The 22,994-nt window shown below is 43.9% G+C and overlaps 1 long non-coding RNA gene and 1 pseudogene across 1 annotated transcript; one reads left to right on the forward strand and one right to left on the reverse strand.

The window, feature by feature from the left end:
• Nucleotides 1-20,431, forward strand: LOC118943582. The gene is made up of 3 exons (XR_005038806.1): nt 1-155; nt 617-886; nt 19,984-20,431. It is a non-coding gene; the product is annotated as an uncharacterized LOC118943582 (long non-coding RNA).
• On the reverse strand, nt 13,544-22,702 carry LOC110497564 (annotated as a pseudogene).
• Between the last annotated feature and the right edge of the window lie 292 nt (nt 22,703-22,994).

The following is a 22,994-nucleotide window of genomic DNA, read 5'->3' on the forward strand; positions in this document are numbered from 1 at the left end:
GGAGCTGATTGGCTGACACTGCCATTCCAAAATTGCTGCAGTGGCTACAACTAGCTAGCATTAGGACGTAAAGTAGTATTTCAATCTCCTCGGTGTATCATTGTGGATCAAGTTACAATATGGAGAACAGTGGCATAACCCATCCCTGCATTAAGGTACGTTTTCTGACCCACCTCTCCCGCTGGCTCCATGGTGTCTTACGTTTCGAACACACCGACTGTGTCATTGCGTTTTGATACACCAGAACAAGTACATTCATTTCCAATGGAACGCCACGTTTCCTGCAGCATTGGGTTGCAGAAGCAGTTGCTGTGCGTTCTGTGTGGTGCATACTTTAGATTTATCGAACGTATGCATCAAATTGTATGCATAGACTTACTTGACAGAAAGTAACGAAATGTGAATGTTGAATTTTTGTTGCACATATATCCAGAAAAAAAAGTGGGATAACATAATAAAAACAGTTTGACTAGCATTTCTTAAAAAAAAAAAAAAACATTTATTTGCCAAATATATTATTTATTCGATGACATCCACAAATTAATTATGAGAGCATATAATATAATTTCCCTCCAAAATGCAGTTTTGGAGCGAAATGCAATAATAGTCAAGATAGCAGATTACGTTTCAACGTTGAGGAAGGTGGTCTTGATCGCGCTGTTGGGCCGGGACCCAGAGATGGTTGAAGTCCCGAAAGCAGGCAGGCGGAGTTCCACCGTCTCATTCAAGAGCTTCGACTGCTTGGAGAGCAATTCCGACGTTACTTTCGTCTGGACCGAAGCCAGTTCGATCACCTGCTCCAGATCGTTGGAGCCAGGATCGCCCGGATGGAAACCAACTACCGGGAGTCCATTAGCCCAGTTGAACGCCTGATGATTTATCTCAAGTAAGCTAAATTCAAGTACATTTTTAAAGCCTTTAATACCATAATTGATTGATATTTGATACATTGTTTTTATGTGCAACCTAGCTAGCTAAAGGGCTCTCTAGTTAATAATCCCTATTTGACATCAGATGTACTTTTACAGAATGTTCATTAGGACTATAACTTTTCCCGAAGTTGGTTTATAATCCTTTTTTAATTATGCAATGTACCAAATGAAAAGAAAGTTGAGGTGCCTTCTGCCCTGATGAAAGTAGGAGTTTCAGTATGATATGTTGGATAAAGGAATAAAGACAGACACCAATGTCAAGTTCAATAGCCTTGTTTGTGCATTGTACAAATCCCTACACATGGAGTCCGGGGAACATCATCCTCTTCAATAGAAAGTGCAAACATAAAGGCATAACATTAAGTTCTTAACAGTCAGGTCATAACAATAGAAAAAGCATTACATTTTCTTTTTACTTCAGTTGTCATCTTCCTTTTTTAATTTAATTTAATTATTTAAGAAAAAATATATATATTTTAATTACCCGAGGGCAAGTTAAGTCTCTTGCTTACAGAGTAAGCCTGTCCGGTGGCTTGCACAGCCAACCCATCCGTGAGTAAGTATTGGCTCTGACAGGGGTAGGATTAGGGGCACAAGCTGGAGAGCTTGGTGGGGTAGAAGCCTCACCTTCAGTTGGCTCATATCTCAATTAGGTGAGTGTACGCGCAGATCCACCCGATTGCGACGATAGAGGGAGCCACCAACATCCACCAGGTAAGAACATGGTGCAACTCTCTATAGGCATGTGCCCAGCTTCCAAAGTCCTGTGTGGTCTCCCGGCAGCGGTTTCATCCTTATCGTTTCACCCACCTCCAGCTCTGGTAGGTCTCGAGCAGTCCGGTCGTAGAAGCACTTAGCGAGCTGCTTTCTGTGATGCAGTTTGTCCGTGACGCCAACCATGACGCAGGGCTCAAGTAGCTTGTTAGCTATGGGGATGGTAGTCTTCAGACGTCTGGACAGAAGGGCGTTGTGCTGGGCTGCTGTCCATGTTTTCGGTGGGTGTGTTCCTCCACTGTAAGATCGCTTTCCATGGGTCGTTGCTGTCGCGCAAGGCCCTGCTTAACAGTTTTTTTGCAATCTTGACAGCCGATTCTGCCTTACCATTTGCTTTTGGGTGTCTTGGAGAGGAGGTCACATGGTCAAACTCCCATTCTGAGACGAAACGCTTGAACTGTGCAGTGACTTGTGGGCCAATGTCCGTGATTACCTTGTCAGGCTGACCTTGCAGCGCTTTATGTTCGTCTCTGCAGACAAGTCAGGGAGCAGTTAAATTTCCCAAAAGTCAGAGTAGTGATCAACGATGAGAAGATATTCAGCCACAGACAAAAGGACTAAGTCCATGTTGACGATTTGCCAGGCCCTTGTGGGCAGTTCGTGTGACATCATGGTTTCCATTTGCTGTTCATGAGCGTACTCGTTGCATGTGGAACAGTTGCTGACAAAGTCTTTAATTTCTGCTTGCATGTTTGGCCAGTATAATGTTTCACGAGCCTGGCGGTAGCATGCGTCACCTCCAACGTGACTGGAGTGTATGCGGGTAAGCATCTCTGGACGTAGTGATTTGGGAATAATGACCTTCTGACCTCTAAACAAGATGCCATTTTGTACGCTGATCTCATCTCGAAAGGTCCAGTATTGTCTCACTGTGAAAGATGTCTCCTCTTTCAGGTATGGCCAACCTGTGAGAGCCATGGACTTCAGTGACTAGGTGTTCGTCCTTGTCAGTGTGTTGCCTGATCTGGGCTAGGCGGTGATCTGTGACGTTTAAGTAGTCTGCCTGATTGATCTGTTGAACATCTTGTTGTTCCTGCTGTAGCGAACAGATGGCCTGCCGCTGATAGACAGTGCCTCTGCCTGTACATTGTGTTGTTGCCCTGCTCAGTGTGTCGCTGATGTACATCTCTGGTCCTGGCTTGTAAATTACCTTCAGGCTGTAGTTTTGCAGAGTCAGGAGCATGCTTTTTTAGCCTCGCTGGCAGGAGAAGACGATGCTGAGGCACTCTTTCTCAATTTGTGCATAGTTTTGTTCGGTGGGGGTGAGCGCTCTCGAGGCAAACGCAACTGGCTGGTCTTCCTGCATAACGCAGCATCCAAGTCCCCTTTGGCTGGAGTCGCTCTGGATTGTGACAGGCTTCATGACGTCGTAGTAGCGCAACACTGCCAAGGATGAAGCCAGAGATTTAATCTCCTGCACTGCGGCCTCGTGCTTGGGTAGCCAGTGCCATGGGGTGTCTTTGTCCAGCAATCGGCGCAGAGGCGCAAGATAGTTTGCAAAGCCGATGAGACGCTGTACTTCTTTTGCATCAGACGGGTTTGGCATGTCGAGGATCGCTCTGACCTTGTCTGGGTCCAGCTTCAGGCCTTTTGCCGAGAGAATGTGGCCATGGAAGTGGACGTCTTTCACCTTGAACTGCAGTTTCTTCTGGCCAAGGCCAAGCTTAACTGATCGGCAGCGCTCCATCAGTGCCAGGAGCTTCACATCGTGGTCGCGTTCTGCTTCTTCGTCTGTGTCACCACAGCCTACGATCAGGACATCATTGGCGATGGGTTCAATATCCTTGAGCCCAGCCAGTAACTCGTGCTGCTTGCGTTGGTATATCTTAGGCGCCACTGAAACACCAAACGGGAGCTTGAGCCAGCGTTTCCGACCCCAGGGGTCCAGAAGGTAGTCATGAAGTTGCTTTCTTCGTCCAGCTTGCATTGAAGGAATGCATCTCGGGCATACACCAAGGTGAAAATCCTGGCCTTGGGACGCTTATAGAGGACATCCTCTAGTGTCGGCATGATGTAGTGGGATCGTTTCAGTGCTTGGTTCAGATGCTTTGGGTCGATGTAGACCCTCAGCTTCTCTGTTTTTTTCACTATGACCATATTGCTGATCCAGTCAGTTGGTTCAGTCACAGATGTCATGTGGCCATACTTGTCCAGCTGGGCCTTCACAGCCATTTTCATTGCAATGGGCACATTGCGAGGAGCACACTGGACTGGAGTGATGCTCTCATCCACTTCAAAGTGTACCTCCCCAGGCACAGATTCAACGGGCATGTTGAATACATCGTCATATCTGCTGAGTAGTTGTTCTTTGGACAGGGGTCCATGCTGGACATGATCCACAATATGCAGGTCATTTGGTACAGTGAACTGCATCAGTCCCAGGCGTTCGCATGTAGAGCCTGAGAGGAGAGGATGTTGACTGGTTTTCACAATCTCAAACCCCAGCTTGTGTTTGCGTCCCCTAATAACACAGTCGGTCTCAAAGGTGCCCATAGAGCTCATTAGCTCTCCTGAGTACAGCTTTAGTCTAGTATCGCTGGGCAATAGATGTGTGTCTGGTGCCAGATTGATTTTTGTCTTTGTAGCTCATTACGTTGCATGTAGCACCGGAATCCAGTTGACATTGTTGTTGCTTGTTGTGTAATCGTAGTGTCACAAACCATTTCTTCCCTCTTGAGTGTACAGCCCCAATGGATTCATGCATGAACTTTCACTGTTCAGCTCTGAACATTGAGTGACATCATCAACACAGTGAATCTTGCCCTCACTCCCCGTTCTTTTGCTTTTGAGACACACTTTTGCAAAGTGATTATTAGTTTCACAAGATCTGCATGGTTTTCCGTAGGCAGGGCAGTGCTCTTTGCCACGTGTGTGTGTATTCCCACAGTATTTACATGCTACGGGGCTCTCTGTGTTCACCGTTCGTGGTGAATTACTCTGCCTCGATTGGTTTTGTCTGAATGTCTGCCCTGCCTACGGAAATCTGCGATTTCTATTGCTCTCATTCTCATGTCAGTGACTTCAGCAGTGCGGCACATTTCGATGGCAGTTACTAATGTTAAGCCTCTCTCTCTCAGTAGACGCCGGTGCGTATCCTCATTTGCAATTCCCAGTACTATTTTGTCACGAATCAATTCATCTTTCAATCCCCCGTATTCACAAGTGGCGGATTTCTCTCTCAAACGGGTTACAAAGTTGTGTACTGACTCACCCTCTTCCTGTTTGCAGCTTCCGAAAACGAACCGCTCGTAAATTACGTTTCTGGCGGGTTTGAAGTAATTCTCCAATGCATCCAATATAGCCTTTGCATCACACTGTTGTCCTGCTGTGAGGGTGAGATTGTGCCGGTAGATATGCCTGCATTCGCTGCCCATTAAACTCCTCAGAGTTGCAGCTTGTACCTCGTTGGGTTTCTCATCTAGACCGGTCGCCAGCGCATAGTCCTCGAATTAATTCCTGAAGTTGTCCCAATTAGTATTCCAGTCCCCTGTGAGAACCATGGGATTTGGTGGTGGAATGTTCGCTGCCATAGCAATGGAATAGGAGATTTCTTTGCCTTCAGTCATCGAGGTAGGTAGTGATGCTAGCTAGCTAGCTAACAACGAGGTGATCAGTGTTGTGAGTAGAAAACGGCGTGTGTTCGCATATGGAACGTAACTGCGCCTATACTGTACTTAGCTACAAAAATAACAAACGTGTGTTTTCCGAGCCACTTCTGATACCATGTTTTGTATGATATGTTGGATAAAGGAATAAAGACAGACACCAATGTCAAGTTCAATAGCCTTGTTTGTGCATTGTACAAATCCCTACACATGGAGTCCGGGGAACAGTCCGGCTAGTCAAATACCTATCACCTAGACTCCGTAACAGTAGGCTAGTCTTCTCCAGGACCCATTGTTGTTAAAGACAGTTACAGTAATTCATTACATTCTTATTGGCTCACATACACTCTTAGAGAAAAAGGTTCCAAAAGTGTCCTTCTGCTTACCACATAGAATAACCCTTTTTGGTTCCAGGTATAACCCTTTGGGGAAAAGGTTATACATGGAACCCAATATATATATTTTTTATTTCACCTTTATTTAACCAGGTAGGCAAGTTGAGAACAAGTTCTCATTTACAATTGCGACCTGGCCAAGATAAAGCAAAGCAGTTCGACACAGAGTTACACATGGAGTAAAACAAACATACGGTCCATAATACAGTATAAACAAGTTTATATACGATGTGAGCAAATGAGGTGAGATAAGGGAAGTAAAGGCAAAAAAAGGCCATGGTGGCAAAGTAAATACAATATAGCAAGTAAAACACTGGAATGGTAGATTTGCAGTGGAAGAATGTGCAAAGTAGAAATAAAAATAATGGGGTGCAAAGGAGCTAAATAAATAAATAAAATAAATACAGTAGGGAAAGAGGTAGTTGTTTGGGCTAAATTATAGGTGGGCTGTGTACAGGTGCAGTAATCTGTAAGCTGCTCTGACAGTTGGTGCTTAAAGCTAGTGAGGTAGATAAGTGTTTCCAGTTTCAGAAATGTTTGTAGTTCGTTCCAGTCATTGGCAGCAGAGAACTGGAAGGAGAGGCGGCCAAAGAAAGAATTGGTTTTGGGGGTGACCAGAAAGATATACCTGCTGGAGCGCGTGCTACAGGTGGGTGATGCTATGGTGACCAGCGAGCTGAGATAAGGGGGGACTTTACCTAGCAGGGTCTTGTAGATGACATGGGGCCAGTGGGTTTGGCGACGAGTATGAAGCGAGGGCCAGCCAACGAGAGCGTACAGGTCGCAATGGTGGGTAGTATATGGGGCTTTGGTGACAAAACGGATTGCACTGTGATAGACTGCATCCAATTTGTTGAGTAGGGTTTTGGAGGCTATTTTGTAAATGACATCGCCGAAGTCAAGGATTGGTAGGATGGTCAGTTTTACAAGGGTATGTTTGGCAGCATGAGTGAAGCATGAGTGAAGGATGCTTTGTTGCGAAATAGGAAGCCAATGATGTGGGTCTGGAAGGAGAGTTTACAGTCTAACCAGCCACCTAGGTATTTGTAGTTGTCCACGTATTCTAAGTCAGAGCCGTCCAGAGTAGTGATGTTGGACAGGCGGGCAGATGCAGGCAGCGATCGGTTGAAGAGCATGCATTTAGTTTTACCTGTATTTAAGAGCAATTGGAAGCCACGGAAGATGAGTTGTATGGCATTAAAGCTTGCCTGAATTGTTGTGTCCAAAGAAGGGCCAGAAGTATACAGAATGGTGTCGTCTGCGCAGAGGTGGATCAGAGACTCACCAGCAGCAAGAGCGACATCATTGATGTATACAGAGAAGAGAGTCGGTCCGAGAATTGAACCCTGTGGCATCCCCATAGAGACTGCCAGAGGTCCGGACAGCAGACCCTCCGATTTGACACACTGAACTCTATCAGAGAAGTAGTTGGTGAACCAGGCGAGGCAATCATTTGAGAAACCAAGGCTGTCGAGTCTGCCGATGAGGATGTGGTGATTGACAGTTGAAAGCCTTGGCCAGATCAATGAATACGGCTGCACAGTAATGTTTCTTATCGATGTCGGTTAAGATATCGTTTAGGACCTTGAGCGTGGCTGAGGTGCACCCATGACCAGCTCTGAAACCAGATTGCATAGCAGAGAAGGTATGGTGAGATTCGAAATGGTCGGTAATCCGTTTGTTGACTTGGCGTTCGAAGACCTTAGAAAGGCAGGGTAGGATAGATATAGGTCTGTAGCAGTTTGGGTCAAGAGTGTCCCCCCCTTTGAAGAGGGGGATGACCGCAGCTGCTTTCCAATCTTTGGGAATCTCAGACGACACGAACGAGAGGTTGAACAGGCTAGTAATAGGGGTGGCAACAATTTCGGCAGATCATTTTAGAAAGAAAGGGTCCAGATTGTCTAGCCCGGCTGATTTGTATGGGTCCAGATTTTGCAGCTCTTTCAGAACATCAGCTGACTGGATTTGGGAGAAGGAGAAATGGGGAAGGCTTGGGCGAGTTGCTGTCGGAGGTGTAGTGCTGTTGACCGGGTTAGGAGTAGCCAGGTGGAAAGCATGGCCAGACGTAGAAAAATGCTTATTGAAATTCTCGATTATAGTGGATTTATCAGTGGTGACAGTGTTTCCTATCTTCAGTGCAGTGGGCAGCTGGGAGGGGGTGTTCTTATTCTCCATGGACAGTGTCCCAGAACTTTTTTGAGTTAAGTGTTACAGGAAGCAAATTTCTGCTTGAAAAAGCTAGCCTTGGCTTTTCTAACTGCCTGTGTATAATGGTTTCTAGCTTCCCTGAACAGCTGCATATCACGGGGGCTGTTCGATGCTAATGCAGAACACCATAGGATGTTTTTGTGTTGGTTAAGGGCAGACAGGTCTGGGGAGAACCGAGGGCTATATCTGTTCCTGGTTCTAAATTTCTTGAATGGGTCATGCTTATTTAAGATGGTTAGGAAGGCATTTAAAAAAAAGAAACAGGCATCCTCTACTGACGGGATGAGATCAATATCCTTCAAGGATACCCCGGCCCAGGTCGATTAGAAAGGCCTGCTTGCTGAAGTGTTTCAGGGAGCGTTTGACAGTGATGAGTGGAGGTCGTTTGACCGCTGACCCATTACGGATGCAGGCAATGAGGCAGTGATCGCTGAGATCTTGGTTGAAGACAGCAGAGGTGTATTTAGAGGGCAAATTGGTTAGGATGATATTTATGAGGGTGCCCGTGTTTAACGCTTTGGGGCGGTACCTGGTAGGTTCATTGATCATTTGTGTGAGATTGAGGGCACAGCTTAGATTGTAGGATGGCTGGGGTGTTAAGCATGTTCCAGTTTAGGTTGCCTAGCAGCACGAGCTCTGAAGATAGATGGGGGGCAATCAGTTCACATATGGTGTCCAGAGCACAGCTGGGGGCAGAGGGTGGTCTATAGCAGGCGGCAATGGTGAGAGACTTGTTTTTAGAGAGGTGGATTTTTAAAAGTAGAAGTTCAAATTGTTTGGGTACAGACCTGGATAGTAGGACAGAACTCTGCAGGCTATCTTTGCAGTAGATTGCAACACCGCCCCCTTTGGCAGTTCTATCTTGTCTGAAAATGTAGTTAGGGATGAAAATTTCAGAATTTTTGGTGGTCTTCCTAAGCCAGGATTCAGACACAGCTAGAACATCCGGGTTGGCAGAGTGTGCTAAAGCAGTGAATAAAACAAACTTAGGGAGGAGGCTTCTAATGTTAACATGCATGAAACCAAGGCTATTAAGGTTACAGAAGTCATCAAAAGAGAGCACCTGGGGAATAGGAGTGGAGCTAGGCACTGCAGGGCCTGGATTCACCTCTACATCACCAGAGGAACAGAGGAGGAGTAGGATAAGGGTACGGCTAAAAGCAATACGAATTGGTCATCTAGAACGTCTGGAACAGAGAGTAAAAGGAGGTTTCTGGGGGCGATAAAATAGCTTCAAGGTATAATGTACAGACAAAGTTATGGTAGGATGTGAATACAGTGGAGGTAAACCTAGGTATTGAGTTATGATGAGAGAGATATTGTCTCTAGAAACATCATTGAAACCAGGAGATGTCATTGCATGTGTGGGTGGTGGAACTAATAGGTTGGATAAGGTATAGTGAGCAGGACTAGAGGCTCTACAGTGAAATAAGCCAATAAACACTAACCAGAACAGCAATGGACAAGGCATATTGACATTAAGGAGAGGCATGCTTAGTCAAGTGATCAAAAGGGTCCAGTGAGTAGTGAGGTTGGTTGGGGTCACGGCGATTCAGACAGCTAGCCGGGCCATCGGTAGCAAGCTAGCATAGGATGGAGGTCTGTTTTTAGCCACCTCATGCGTTTCCGTCGGTAGGATTAGTGGGGTTCCGTGTGGTAGAGGGGATTAATCCAATTAGCAAAAAAAAAAAATATATATATATATATATATATATATATATATATAGGAGGCCCAAGAAAAAATTTAATTAATAGATAAATTGTCCGATAGGTCTATTCAGATACAGTGCCTTGCGAAAGTATTCGGCCCCCTTGAACTTTGCGACCTTTTGCCACATTTCAGGCTTCAAAGATAAAGATATAAAACTGTATTTGTTTGTGAAGAATCAACAACAAGTGGGACACAATCATGAATTGGAACGACATTTATTGGATATTTCAAACTTTTTTAACAAATCAAAAACTGAAAAATTGGGCGTGCAAAATTATTCAGCCCCCTTAAGTTAATACTTTGTAGCGCCACCTTTTGCTGCGATTACAGCTGTAAGTCGCTTGGGGTATGTCTCTATCAGTTTTGCACATCGAGAGACTGACATTTTTTCCCATTCCTCCTTGCAAAACAGCTCGAGCTCAGTGAGGTTGGATGGAGAGCATTTGTGAACAGCAGTTTTCAGTTCTTTCCACAGATTCTCGATTGGATTCAGGTCTGGACTTTGACTTGGCCATTCTAACACTTGGATATGTTTATTTTTGAACCATTCCATTGTAGATTTTGCTTTATGTTTTGGATCATTGTCTTGTTGGAAGACAAATCTCCGTCCCAGTCTCAGGTCTTTTGCAGACTCCATCAGGTTTTCTTCCAGAATGGTCCTGTATTTGGCTCCATCCATCTTCCCATCAATTTTAACCATCTTCCCTGTCCCTGCTGAAGAAAAGCAGGCCCAAACCATGATGCTGCCACCACCATGTTTGACAGTGTGTTCAGGGTGATGAGCTGTGTTGCTTTTACGCCAAACATAACGTTTTGCATTGTTGCCAAAAAGTTCAATTTTGGTTTCATCTGACCAGAGCACCTTCTTCCACATGTTTGGTGTGTCTCCCAGGTGGCTTGTGGCAAACTTTAAACAACACTTTTTATGGATATCTTTAAGAAATGGCTTTCTTCTTGCCACTCTTCCATAAAGGCCAGATTTGTGCAATATACGACTGATTGTTGTCCTATGGACAGAGTCTCCCACCTCAGCTGTAGATCTCTGCAGTTCATCCAGAGTGATCATGGGCCTCTTGGCTGCATCTCTGATCAGTCTTCTCCTTGTATGAGCTGAAAGTTTAGAGGGACGGCCAGGTCTTGGTAGATTTGCAGTGGTCTGATACTCCTTCCATTTCAATATTATCGCTTGCACAGTGCTCCTTGGGATGTTTAAAGCTTGGGAAATCTTTTTGTATCCAAATCCGGCTTTAAACTTCTTCACAACAGTATCTCGGACCTGCCTGGTGTGTTCCTTGTTCTTCATGATGCTCTCTGCGCTTTTGACGGACCTCTGAGACTATCACAGTGCAGGTGCATTTATACGGAGACTTGATTACACACAGGTGGATTGTATTTATCATCATTAGTCATTTAGGTCAACATTGGATCATTCAGAGATCCTCACTGAACTTCTGGAGAGAGTTTGCTGCACTGAAAGTAAAGGGGCTGAATAATTTTGCACGCCCAATTTTTCAGTTTTTGATTTGTTAAAAAAGTTTGAAATATCCAATAAATGTCGTTCCACTTCATGATTGTGTCCCACTTGTTGTTGATTCTTCACAAAAAAATACAGTTTTATATCTTTATGTTTGAAGCCTGAAATGTGGCAAAAGGTCGCACAGTTCAAGGGGGCCGAATACTTTCGCAAGGCACTGTAAATGTAACTATTGAAAGAGGTGTGTGTGTGTGTTTAGACAGCAAACTGTTGTTTTAGGATATGTTGTAATTCAGAAACAACAGCTATACATTTGCCTCATTAATACTTTGATCTGAAATACCAATTAGCGTACATAACTATACTGTAAAAATGACCTACTTTACTTCACTGTCGCAACATTGTGGAGGAAAAAAAAGACGTACCATTGAACTCGGCTTCGAAAAGCAGCTGATACATTTTATCCTTGACTGCTGCTTTTCTTTGCTGAGGCAGCCTCTTCAGTGTTGGCACCAGGCTCATGGTAAAGAGGGTCTCATCATCCTTTCTGTGAGAATCAGGTTGTGCTGCATCCCTCTCGACGGCTTGGAGCCTCTGCTGAAATTAGTTCAGTGGATCTGGGGGCTGGTACCTCCGATGACGCCTGGTGTGACGTTCCTCTTCGTTTCTCTCTCTGTTTCTCTCCACGGCCACATCCTGTTCAACGAGGTCCTCAGTGGTCACTTTCGTGAGGTTCATAATAATCTCAGGTGGTCCTAGATCCAGAGGTGCTTCCTCCATTTCATCATCTTCCATGGCTGCACCGGTGGTGGTCATACTTGTGGATGATGTAGACGTTGTAGAGGGTCTCGCTGCACCGGTGGAGGCGATGGTCGCACTTGTAGGTGACGTTGAGGGTCTTGATGCACCGGTGGCAACAACACTTGTGGATGACATAGTAGAGGGTCTTGGCTGTAAAATTGCCACTTGTTGCTCTAGGCACAATAAATGGATCCAGAAAAGAAAGAATGTGGCAGAAGCGCCAAGGCTGCTGGCCTGAAGCTGCTGACCCAGACTTCTTCTTCTCTTTCTCTGCCCTCATCTCTCTCTGATACCTGTCCCTGAGTCCTCTCCACTTCCTCCTAGTCTTCTTCTACATAGACATGAACATGATAAGCCAAACCATTACCTAGCATAACTATAGTGATTAGATAGCTATCATGGACATGTCACCTACTCTACACATAGACACACACACACGGTTATCTGACCAAATTATCAGGGTACAGTAGTATCTACCATTTCTATTTATCTGACATACACACTCACACTCTTTCAAACATGATTATTTGGTAGCAATCAGGGGTAGTAACTAGCATAATTTATTTGACTATTTCTTTCACACACACACGTAACAGTATAATTTACTGGCCACATCTAGCACAAGCTCACTACTAAACTGACAATCCTACTATCGTGGACACTTGTCTCTAAGCAGCATTTTTTTGTGTTTATGTCCCTGTAGCTGTCAGCAGTTATGTAAAAAATACCGTTTTGAGGATACTGCGAAAATGATTCTCTCCTCCATGTGTCCAACCGCATGCGACCATCTGCAAAAGAGACCTGCATCAGTATAGTTGCCTAGTTGCGCAAAATATTATGCAGCAGTGATGCCATGACACAATTGGTGTGTTCGAAGTGTTAATATAACCACGATTGCATTCCGACCCCAGTGCAGCTCAGTGTAAACAATCGTAATCGTAATCTTCGGGCAACACTTAAATATAAACATTACCGGCACACGAAATGAGTACCGGCAGTTATTTCAGTCCAAGTAAATCACTAGACATGCAATTCCTCCATATTTAAATGCGTATTTACCCACAGGCCTACTCACATAAAACATGCTATTATCAAAAGCACCGCCAAACAGATGAGTCAGGTCGGGATGCAAACTTTGTCGGTTTGAAAAACAGGTTTATATGTCGGGCACTACAAAGACATCACACCAAAGGCTTTCTGCTCTGTTAATTTGTGACAATGTGCGTCCTCTCCCATGTCGCTAAACTGTGCCTACGTTGTCCTAAAGAGAATATTTGGAATAGCATTGGCAAATACACCCAGTGGGGTGGAGCTGCGTCAGTAGTGCACAGCACAGGTATGTAATCTGGTCAATGCTATTTGGGATACTTGGGCCCTAAACCCTTACCTAACCATTTCAAATTTCAGCTTAAATGGGGGGTAGAGTCATCCCGATAATCACGGCGAGCACGGACCTATGAAAAAGGTGTGGGAAGTTGTGCCCTAATAGTATGCAAATTTACTTCACAAAAGCGCTGCCTGGTTATTCAAACGTAAACACATTTCCCTGTAGATTAGAGAATGACAATGAGATTGACATGATTTTGCCAGGGCATGGTGATGCTCTTACTCAATTCTTTGAGTTATAAAGACACTCGAGCTGGGCCAATTGAATGTTTATTAATGATAGTCACATTAAATAATTTATTAGTCCCATTTTATGTACTTTTCTTTGGACATAATGCCCCGATTTAGTGGACCAGTCATGTGCAACAAACCAAAGAACACCTTTCCTAATTTCTGCTGTTGCCCTACACTGAAAGATCAAGGCCATTTCTAAAAGATAAAATGTAGGTCAGCTTCAGGTAGCCCTAGCTCAATGAAGCCTCTGGTGGCAGTTTGAGGGTCCTTTGGGCACATAATCACAGCAAATATTAGAAACACTAATGAGAGCCAAAAACACCACAAAGTAACATTTGAAAACCATCTGAAATATATAATCAGGGATATTACTCAATTGTTATTGCTTCAGACATTTATTGCAGAGTTAGCAGTTGGTTGTAAAATCTTAGGGAATCCAACTACTGCCAAAATAATGGAAACACTTGAGTAAATGGACATAAAGTATATTGAAAACAGGTGCTTCCACACAGGTGTGGTTCCTGAGTTAATTAAGCAATTAACATCCCATCATGCTTAAGGTCAAGTATAGAAATACTGGGCAGGCTATTTATTATTTTGGCTACCATGGCCCCATAGGATGACAATGCCCCCATACACATGAGAGGACTTGAGTGGTCACTGAATGGTTTGATGACCAGATCTCAACCCAATTGAACACTTATGGGAGATTCTGGAGCAGCACCTGAGACAGTGTTTTCTACCACCATCAACAAACACCACATAATGTAATTTCTCGTGGAAGAATGGTGTCACATCCTTCCAATAGTTTCAGACACTTGTGAAATCTATGCCAAAATGCATTGAAGCTGTTCTTGCTCGTAGTGGCATTCCACTCCCTATTAAGACACTTTGTTGTTTCCTTTATTTCGGCAGTTACCTGTAGTTCATTATCTCTGTAAAGTTCAAGTCTGACCTTTCTGTATATGTAACAAACGCATATAACCAAATAAATCTTGATTGATCTCCTTAGCGATTACTTCTCTGGTTCAGAGTAAGGCTCAATTCCATTCAATTTCTGAAAATCCTGGAATTTAGTTGACCCCCTACTCTGCTCTTGTTGCTACACTCATAACTTCTGTGAGATTTGTTGCACAACTCAATCATAATCAAATGCTGGAATGTATCGTCACTGCAATGCATGATAATTCACAATATTCAGAATGTTTTTATATCAAAAGGCAACCTATCCCTGGTTCTCCATATTGCAAAATGCAATGGAGGTTACTGTTGTTGACCAGTATCTATGTACAACAAAGCACCAATACCTGTGGATTGCATTGAAAAGTCCTTTGTGGGTTAACAATCCATTCCACTCTAGACTATCAGCGACTTCTAACAGTTTATAGATATTCTTCAGGCATCCAGGTGCTTGGTGAGTTGGCGTACTTTCTCTTTCTTGTTTCTATTGCCATGCTTCTTCCAGGGTTCGATCACAGGCTGTTCCGTGCCAGGTTGCCCTATCTGTTCACGCTGGCCTATGCTGCCTAGCTTGTAGCCCATGTAAGACTGGACCCCCTTGGTGAGTGCTCAAACATTCTCCTGGAAACGAAATGCACAACAATGTGGTTAGTATAGTGATTCAATTCAAATTTATTTGTCACATACACATGGTTAGCAGATGTTAATGCGAGTGTAGCGAAATGCTTGTGCTTCTAGTTCCAACAATGCAGTAATAACCAACGAGTGATCTAACCTAACAATTCCAAAACTACTACCTTATACACACAAGTGTAAAGGGATAAAGAATATGTACATAAAGATATATGAATGAGTGATGGTACAGAACGGCATAGACAAGATGCAGTAGATGGTATCGAATACAGTATATACATATGAGATGAGTAATGTAGGGTATGTAAACAAAGTGGCATAGTTTAAAGTGGCTAGTGATACATGTATTACATAAAGATGCAGTAGATGATAGAGTACAGTATATACATTGGGGCAAAAAAGTATTTAGTCAGCCACCAATTGTGCAAGTTCTTCCACTTAAAAAGATGAGGCCTGTAATTTTCATCATAGGTACACTTCAACTATGACAGACAAAATTAGAAGTCCTCCACTCGTTACCTGTATTAATGGCACCTGTTTGAACTTGTTATCAATATAAAAGACACCTGTCCACAACCTCACAGCCACACTCCAAACTCCACTATGGCCTAGACCAAAGAGCTGTCAAAGGAGACCAGAAACAACAATAACAAAAGTTTCTCAATACTTTGTTATATACCCTTTGTTGGCATTGACAGAGGTCAAATGTTTTCTGTAAGTCTTCACAAGGTTCACACACGGTTGCTGTTTTTTTGGCCCATTCCTCCATGCAGATCTCCTCTAGAGCAGTGATGTTTTGGGGCTGTTGCTGGGCAACACGGATTTCAACTCCCTCCAAAGATTTTCTATGGGGTTGAGATCTGGAGACTGGCTAGGCCACTCCAGGACCTTGAAATGCTTCTTACGAAGCCACTCCTTCGTTGCCCGGGCGGTGTGTTTGGGATCACTGTCATGCTGAAAGACCCAGCCACGTTTAATCTTCAATGCCCTTGCTGATGGAAGGAGGTTTTCACTCAAAATCTCACGATACATGGCCCCATTCATTCTTTCCTTTACACGGATCAGTCGTCCTGGTCCCTTTGCAGAAAAACAGCCCCAAAGCATGATGTTTCCACCCCCATGCTTCACAGTAGGTATGGTGTTCTTTGGATGCAACTCAGCATTCTTTGTCCTCCAAACACGACGAGTTGAGTTTTTACCAAAAAGTTATATTTTGGTTTCATCTGACATTCTCCCAATCTTCTTCTGGATCATCCAAATGCTCTCTAGCAAACTTCAGACGGGCCTGGACATGTACTGGCTTAAGCAGGGGGTCACGTCTGGCACTGCAGGATTTGAGTCCCTGGCGGCGTAGTGTGTTACTGATGGTAGGCTTTGTTACTTTGGTCCCAGCTATCTGCAGGTCATTCACTAGGTCCGCCGTGTGGTTCTGGGATTTTTGCTCACTGTTCTTGTGATCATTTTGACCCCACGGGGTGAGATCTTGCTTGGAGCCCTAGATCGAGGGAGATTATCAGTGGTCTTGTATGTCTTCCATTTCCTAATAATTGCTCCCACAGTTGATTTCTTCAAACCAAGCTGCTTACCTATTGCAGATTCAGTCTTCCCAGCCTGGTGCAGGTCTACAATTTTGTTTCTGGTCTCCTTTGACAGCTCTTTGGTCTAGGCCATAGTGGAGTTTGGAGTGTGACTGTGAGGTTGTGGACAGGTGTCTTTTATATTGATAACAACTTCAAACAGGTGCCATTAATACAGGTAACGAGTGGAGGACAGAGGAGCCTCTTAAAGAAGAAGTTACAGGTCTGTGCGAGCCAGAAATCTTGCTTGTTTGTAGGTGACCAAATACTTATTTTCCACCATAATTTGCAAATAAATTCATAAAAAAATCCTACAATGTGATTTTCTGGATTTTTTTTCTTCTCATTTTGTCTGTCATAGTTGAAGTGTACCTATGATGAAAATTACAGGCCTCTCTCATATTTTAAGTGGGAGAACTTGCACAATTGGTGGCTGACTAAATGCTTTTTCGCCCCACTGTACATATACATATGAGATGAGTAATGTAGGGTATGTAAACATTATATTAAGTAGCATTGTTTAAAGTGGCTAGTGATATATTTTACATCAATTTCCATCAATTCCCATTATTAAAGTGGCTGGAGTTGAGTCCGTGTGTTGGCAGCAGCCACTCAATGTTAGTGGTGGCTGTTTAACAGTCTGATGGCCTTGAGATAGAAGCTGTTTTTCAGTGTCTCGGTCCCTGCTTTGATGCACCTGTACTGACCTCCCCTTCATTTCATTACAACCAATGGCTGTGAGGTAATGTGCCTAGACTGGCATCAATCTCTGCCAGTGTCATTTTAATGTAATTTCTGTGGAGTTACCTTCTATTGTACCTGACGGAAGAAGTTCTTGTCCACCAGATTCTCATGTCTCTTGACTTTGCTCTGTTTGTGGCCCGTCTTGGAGCCTTTACCGTTTGCATCTCCAGACTGGAACTTGCTGTGCTGGGGCTGGAAGTCTGCTGCACTGATGTGGGGAGGAAGATGGCAGTAAAGCAGTTTCCCCTGGGGACGGTCAGAAATAACCTTTTAGTGCTGCCATTACTACTACTGAATTTCTCCTGAGCAAAAATATAAAACGCAACATGCAACAATTTCAAAGACTTTGCTGAGTTTCAGTTCATATAAGCAAATCAGTCAATTTAAATACATGTATTAGGCACTAATCTACAGATTTCACATTACTGGGCAGGGGTGCAGCCAGGGGTGGGCATCGGCCCATCCACTTGGGAGTCAGCCCCCACCCCAGACAATCCCAAATGTGAAGAAGCTGGATGTGGAGATCCTGGGCTGGCATGGTTACATGTGGCCTGCGGTTGTGAGGTGGACGTACTGCCAAATTCTCTAAAATGACATTGGAGGCAGCTTATGGTAGAGAAGTGAACTTTCTATTATCTGGCAGAGAAGTGAACGTTCTATTCTCTGGCAACAACTCTGGTGGACATTCCTTCAGTCAGCATGCAAATTGCACACTCCCTCAAAACTTGACATCTGTGGCATTGTCTTGTGACAAAACTGCACATTTTAGAGTGGCCTTTTATTGTCCCCAGCACATGGTTCACCTGTGTAATGATCATGCTGTTTAATCAGCTTCTTGATATGTTGTACCTGTCAGGTGGATGGATTCTTTACAAAGGATACAATGCTCACTAACAGGGATGTAAACAAATTTGTGCACAATTTTTTTTAGAAATTATATATTTTTTCAGTGTAGGTATACAGACAAAACAATGTTTAGACTACTGCCTAATAAACCATACCTTTACATCAAGAGGATGGTGGAGGAAGGAGGAGGGTTAACTTACAACAACATAGTCCTTGAGGACGTAGCGGGCTGATCTCGACTGGTCAGGCTGTCCGTGTGTTGTCATGAAGCCCCTCATGTCTGACAGAGAACAGGACAGTGTCAACAGCTTGCTCCGACTCCATCACTATCATATGGCTTATGTTGTGCTGTGTATTGTACTATACACTGTACTATATAAGGACAGGGTTTATGGTCTCACATCCGTAGGCCATCAGTAGCTCCTCATAGTTGGGTATGCGGTCGGGGTCCTCGTCCTCTCGCGGGCGGATGATGTTTATGCCATAGGTGCCCTCTAGCACATCCCGAGGAATAGTCTGACACACATGAGCAGTCTGTTAAGGCCTTAACCATAATAAACACCCAATCAAACATCTGAAAAATCCTTTACCCAAGTGAAACGATTAGGTCTCTAAATTTAGCTGTATGTTTGTAATGTGAAATTATAACATAGTATGCAGCTCCACTTTTGTTCTACTGAAAAAACAAATTAAAATGGATTTTAGAAGAGAAAACAAAAACTCCAGTATCTACTGATAGGGACAATAAATATGACTTCTACACCCATAAGTTAACAAAATCAGTTTGTAGGGTTGGTAAGTGAAGGATATGAGGGAGATGGCAGGCACGTGGTCTCTTATCTGGTCGATGGGCGGGATCCCACAGCAGATCATCTCAGCTTTAGTGGCCACAAAGGAGGGCATGACCAGGCCGGGGCAGTCACACAGACACAGACCTGGCTCCACGTACAGCGTCTGGAACACACACACACACTTGAATTCTTTATTTGACTCCACAAGAAAAAGTTATTGTAACTAAGGCACACAGTTTTAGAGGTCATGTAGGCTACATCAGAGAGCAGTGCTTTACCTGAAAGTGCTTGGTGTGCCCAGGCGTGACTGAGACGGACACCTTCTTATTTCTCAGAATAGTATTGATGGTGGAACTTTTTCCCACATTGGGATACCCCACCTGTTTAGAGAGCAGATAGGAGAATTGAGATCACTCCAAACAAGACCTGTTCTCCTACTTCATAAATGACTTCCTATAGTAATATAAAGTGTATTATAAACTGGGTGGTTCAAGCACCAAATGCTGATTGGCTGAAAACTGTGGTATATCAGACAGTATACTACAGGTATGACAAAACATTTATTAATGTTCTAATTACGTTGGCAACCAGTTTATAATAGCAATAAGGCACCTTGGGTAAGGGCTGTATCCATGCACTCCACGTTGCGTTGTGCATAAGAACAGCTCTTAGCCGTGGTATATTGGCCATATACTACACCCCCTTGTGCCTTATTGCTTAAACATGACCTAGTATTTAAGCCGACTGATATCCAGTGTGTGTGTGTATCTGTTAATCGAATTATTAGAATATTCCACCCTGAAACCATATAATTGTATGGAATTGATTAGAATGTATAAAATTATAATCAATAAATGTGTAGTTCTAGTAAATTATGGTAAAACAATATAGCTAATGTTTATGTCTTTATAGTGTCTTAAAACAGACTGTCTGAGCAGAATTCGGCACCGACCTTGGCTGGGGTCCACAGAGTACTTCCCAGGATCTCCCTATCTTGAGGGAGGACGGGGAATGATTCCCACGGCCACCCCTAATCTTTGTCAGCTGGGTAGTGGGACAGTATGTGCGTGGGATACCTACTGTTGTGTGTGTGTGTGTGTATGTATGTGCGTAGGATATCTACTGTTTGTGTAGAAGTATGTGCGCAGCTATAAAAATGGATGTCTTTGTATTCTTGGCTTTAGAACGTTCTCTGAATAAACTGTACTAACCTTTTGCATAAGCTGAGTCTTTGACTAATTATTATTATACCCATGGTCTTACAAACCTCTGGGATTGGTCAGAGCTATTGATTGTTAGTTATTATCATTGGGATTGAAAATTCTCGTGACAGTCTCTGTACTCACCAGCCCCACTGTGAGCTCGCCCTCTTTCAACGTTGGCCCATCGTGAGCAGCCTTAAATATGGCCAGCAGCTCGTCTTTGGTCAGCAGGCCACTGGAGTTGTGGAAGGAGGAGGAGTTGTGGGTGGAGCCGTCTATACTCTCTTCGTCGTCTGCTTCCTCACCCTCTGAGCAGGTCTGCCAGTCTCCCTCTGCTACACAGTCTTCAAACTGCTCCCCTCTCTGCTGCTCCTCATCCATATCACTCTCCTCATCTTCCTCCTCACTCTCTTCCTCATCCTTCTCCTTGTTATCCTCTACCTCCTGTCTTTGACTCACATTGTCTGTCATTCCCTCATCTTCATTTTCTGTGTCGCTCTGTTCATCTTCCTGCTCCTCCACTTCCATTCCCTTTTGAGAATGAACAAGGGAAGGTATCACTGAAGTCTGAAGAGGAGAAGCCTAACAACTCATCTTTCATCAGTCAAAAAAGTATACCAGACCTAAGTGAAACAATGGTGAGCATAGCATTCAGTCTGCTTTAACCAGGCCATCTAAGACCAGCCCTTCCAATTAAAATGTGAATGACTCCTCACCTTCTCCTCTGCCTCCAGCCTCTCATTCTCCACCAGTGCAGACCAGAAAACAGCATGGAGGCCCTCTCTCTGGAAATATCTGGCCCAGATCCTCCGCTGCTCCCGGGTAAGCAGGTCAGCCTTGTTCACCAGCAGCAAGTTCACCTTGTCCGGGGACACTTCCTTGACATAGCACTCCTACAGGAACCTTGAAGGTCAATGGGTGAAATGCCACAGTGTTTCCCCACCTATCAGTTTGGTTTGGCGGATTCCCTCACCTGGTAATGCCATCCCCAATCCAAGAAAAATTTGCCTAAATTATTTGATGACAGCCTTTGGCCAGACTGATCCGTAGAGAACGGACACTAATTAGAACGGTGGATTAAATCAATGGGCTAGTTTGGCTGCGCCCTTCGGCACTGTACTTACCAGGTCAGGGCAACGAAACAGCAACGGGTTTCTGGCATCAACGATCTGAACAACGATGTCACTGCGTAGGAAAATTCACATTTCCATCATCATACAAGGCACTGAAAGGCTGAAACAGGACACAATTAGTCATGAGACACAGCAGCTCTAATTCCTACCTCCTCTCAATCACTCGCCAGAGCTGTCTCCAGAAATCCAAATTCCTTTCAAAAGGGGTGAGAATCATTTTCTGCTCCTCTTCAAGTCTATGAAACAAAATAGATCAACTTTAGGGCACTGCTGAAAGAAAACCATGTTACTAAAGGCATACAATCTATAAACATCAAAACAATGAGATCCTATTCAATTGATCGGGGGGGGTAAGTGTTGTGATTGTAGTGGGTTTCATACAGTGCCAGTTCTCGTCTCCACTCCAAGAAGCTGTCTCTCTCGGTCTGCTGGAGGACCTCTGGACTGGTGCTCCCATCCCAGTGAGGCCTGTAACATGACAAGACAAAGAAGAGACAGTAATGGAACATCAGAGGCAATCAGCACAATCCCTACTACTAAGACAACTAGAAAGAGGACATGAAATAACATTTGGAAGTAATATCTTTGGAGTCACTGTGCCTACTGCACGGTAGCGCTATCCGGAATCTTTGGGACGTCCCTACCCTAAACCCTAATCATTTAAAATGTAAACTTCAATAGGATAACGTCGGAATTGGGACAAACTCAGTCCCTGTCATTTCTGCAGTTGCAAGGAAGTCATCCATAGAACTCTGCTCAGTCACTGACTGCAGGTTGAGACGACCCCAATCGTAGCCATCGTTCAGTTCACTGGTGTGGAGCTGGCAATGTGATATCACGTTAAATCATCAGCAAGGTAGCTAGCTAACAAGACAGACGACCATTAAAACAAGATTTGTTACTTTATTTTCAGGGGAGCAGTATTCACCAAATCCTGGTTCTCCCAAATGTTTTACTTTACTCTGCTAACTAGCTAGCTAGAAGTTAGAACAGGCTAGGACCCCTGGAGGTAGGTCTAGCTATATAAATAAATAACTATAGTTAAATAACGTAGCGTTAATTAACTTTACCCAAGTATCGCCCCTCTTGTTGCCTCGGCCTGCGTTGAGTCTCTCCTTTATCAACGATCTCCCGAGCCCCATGGCAGACTTCTTCTTACCCATTTTAGGTTTAGTCTTACTTGTTACCACAAATAACTTTTTGTCAGTCTCATTAGATTACATTGGTATATCGAGTACAGCCCAGCAAACAGGACCCCATGTGAAGTGAATTGTTGTCCCATGAGGAGGAAGTGGAACGGAACATACCAACTTAGTTAATATTATTAGTAATTATTCAGCTATCGAGATTGATCTCAAGTGTATAAATCGCTGGAAGTAACTGAACCAGATTCAGTATGTTTGTTTGTTGCTTAAAGTGTCATTTTATTATGAATTACTAATGATTTGTGCATTGACTTTGGTTGTGGTACATTCCAAAAGATGTGTACAACACTCAAATACGCATTGAAGGAAACACACTCCGCCAAATAACATTTCCGCCAAGGACACGTTCTAAAATAGAAACTTTTTGTGACAGGTGCTATCAT

This window comes from Oncorhynchus mykiss, chromosome 1, assembly GCF_013265735.2.
Source record: "Oncorhynchus mykiss isolate Arlee chromosome 1, USDA_OmykA_1.1, whole genome shotgun sequence".
Taxonomy (NCBI): domain Eukaryota; kingdom Metazoa; phylum Chordata; class Actinopteri; order Salmoniformes; family Salmonidae; genus Oncorhynchus; species Oncorhynchus mykiss.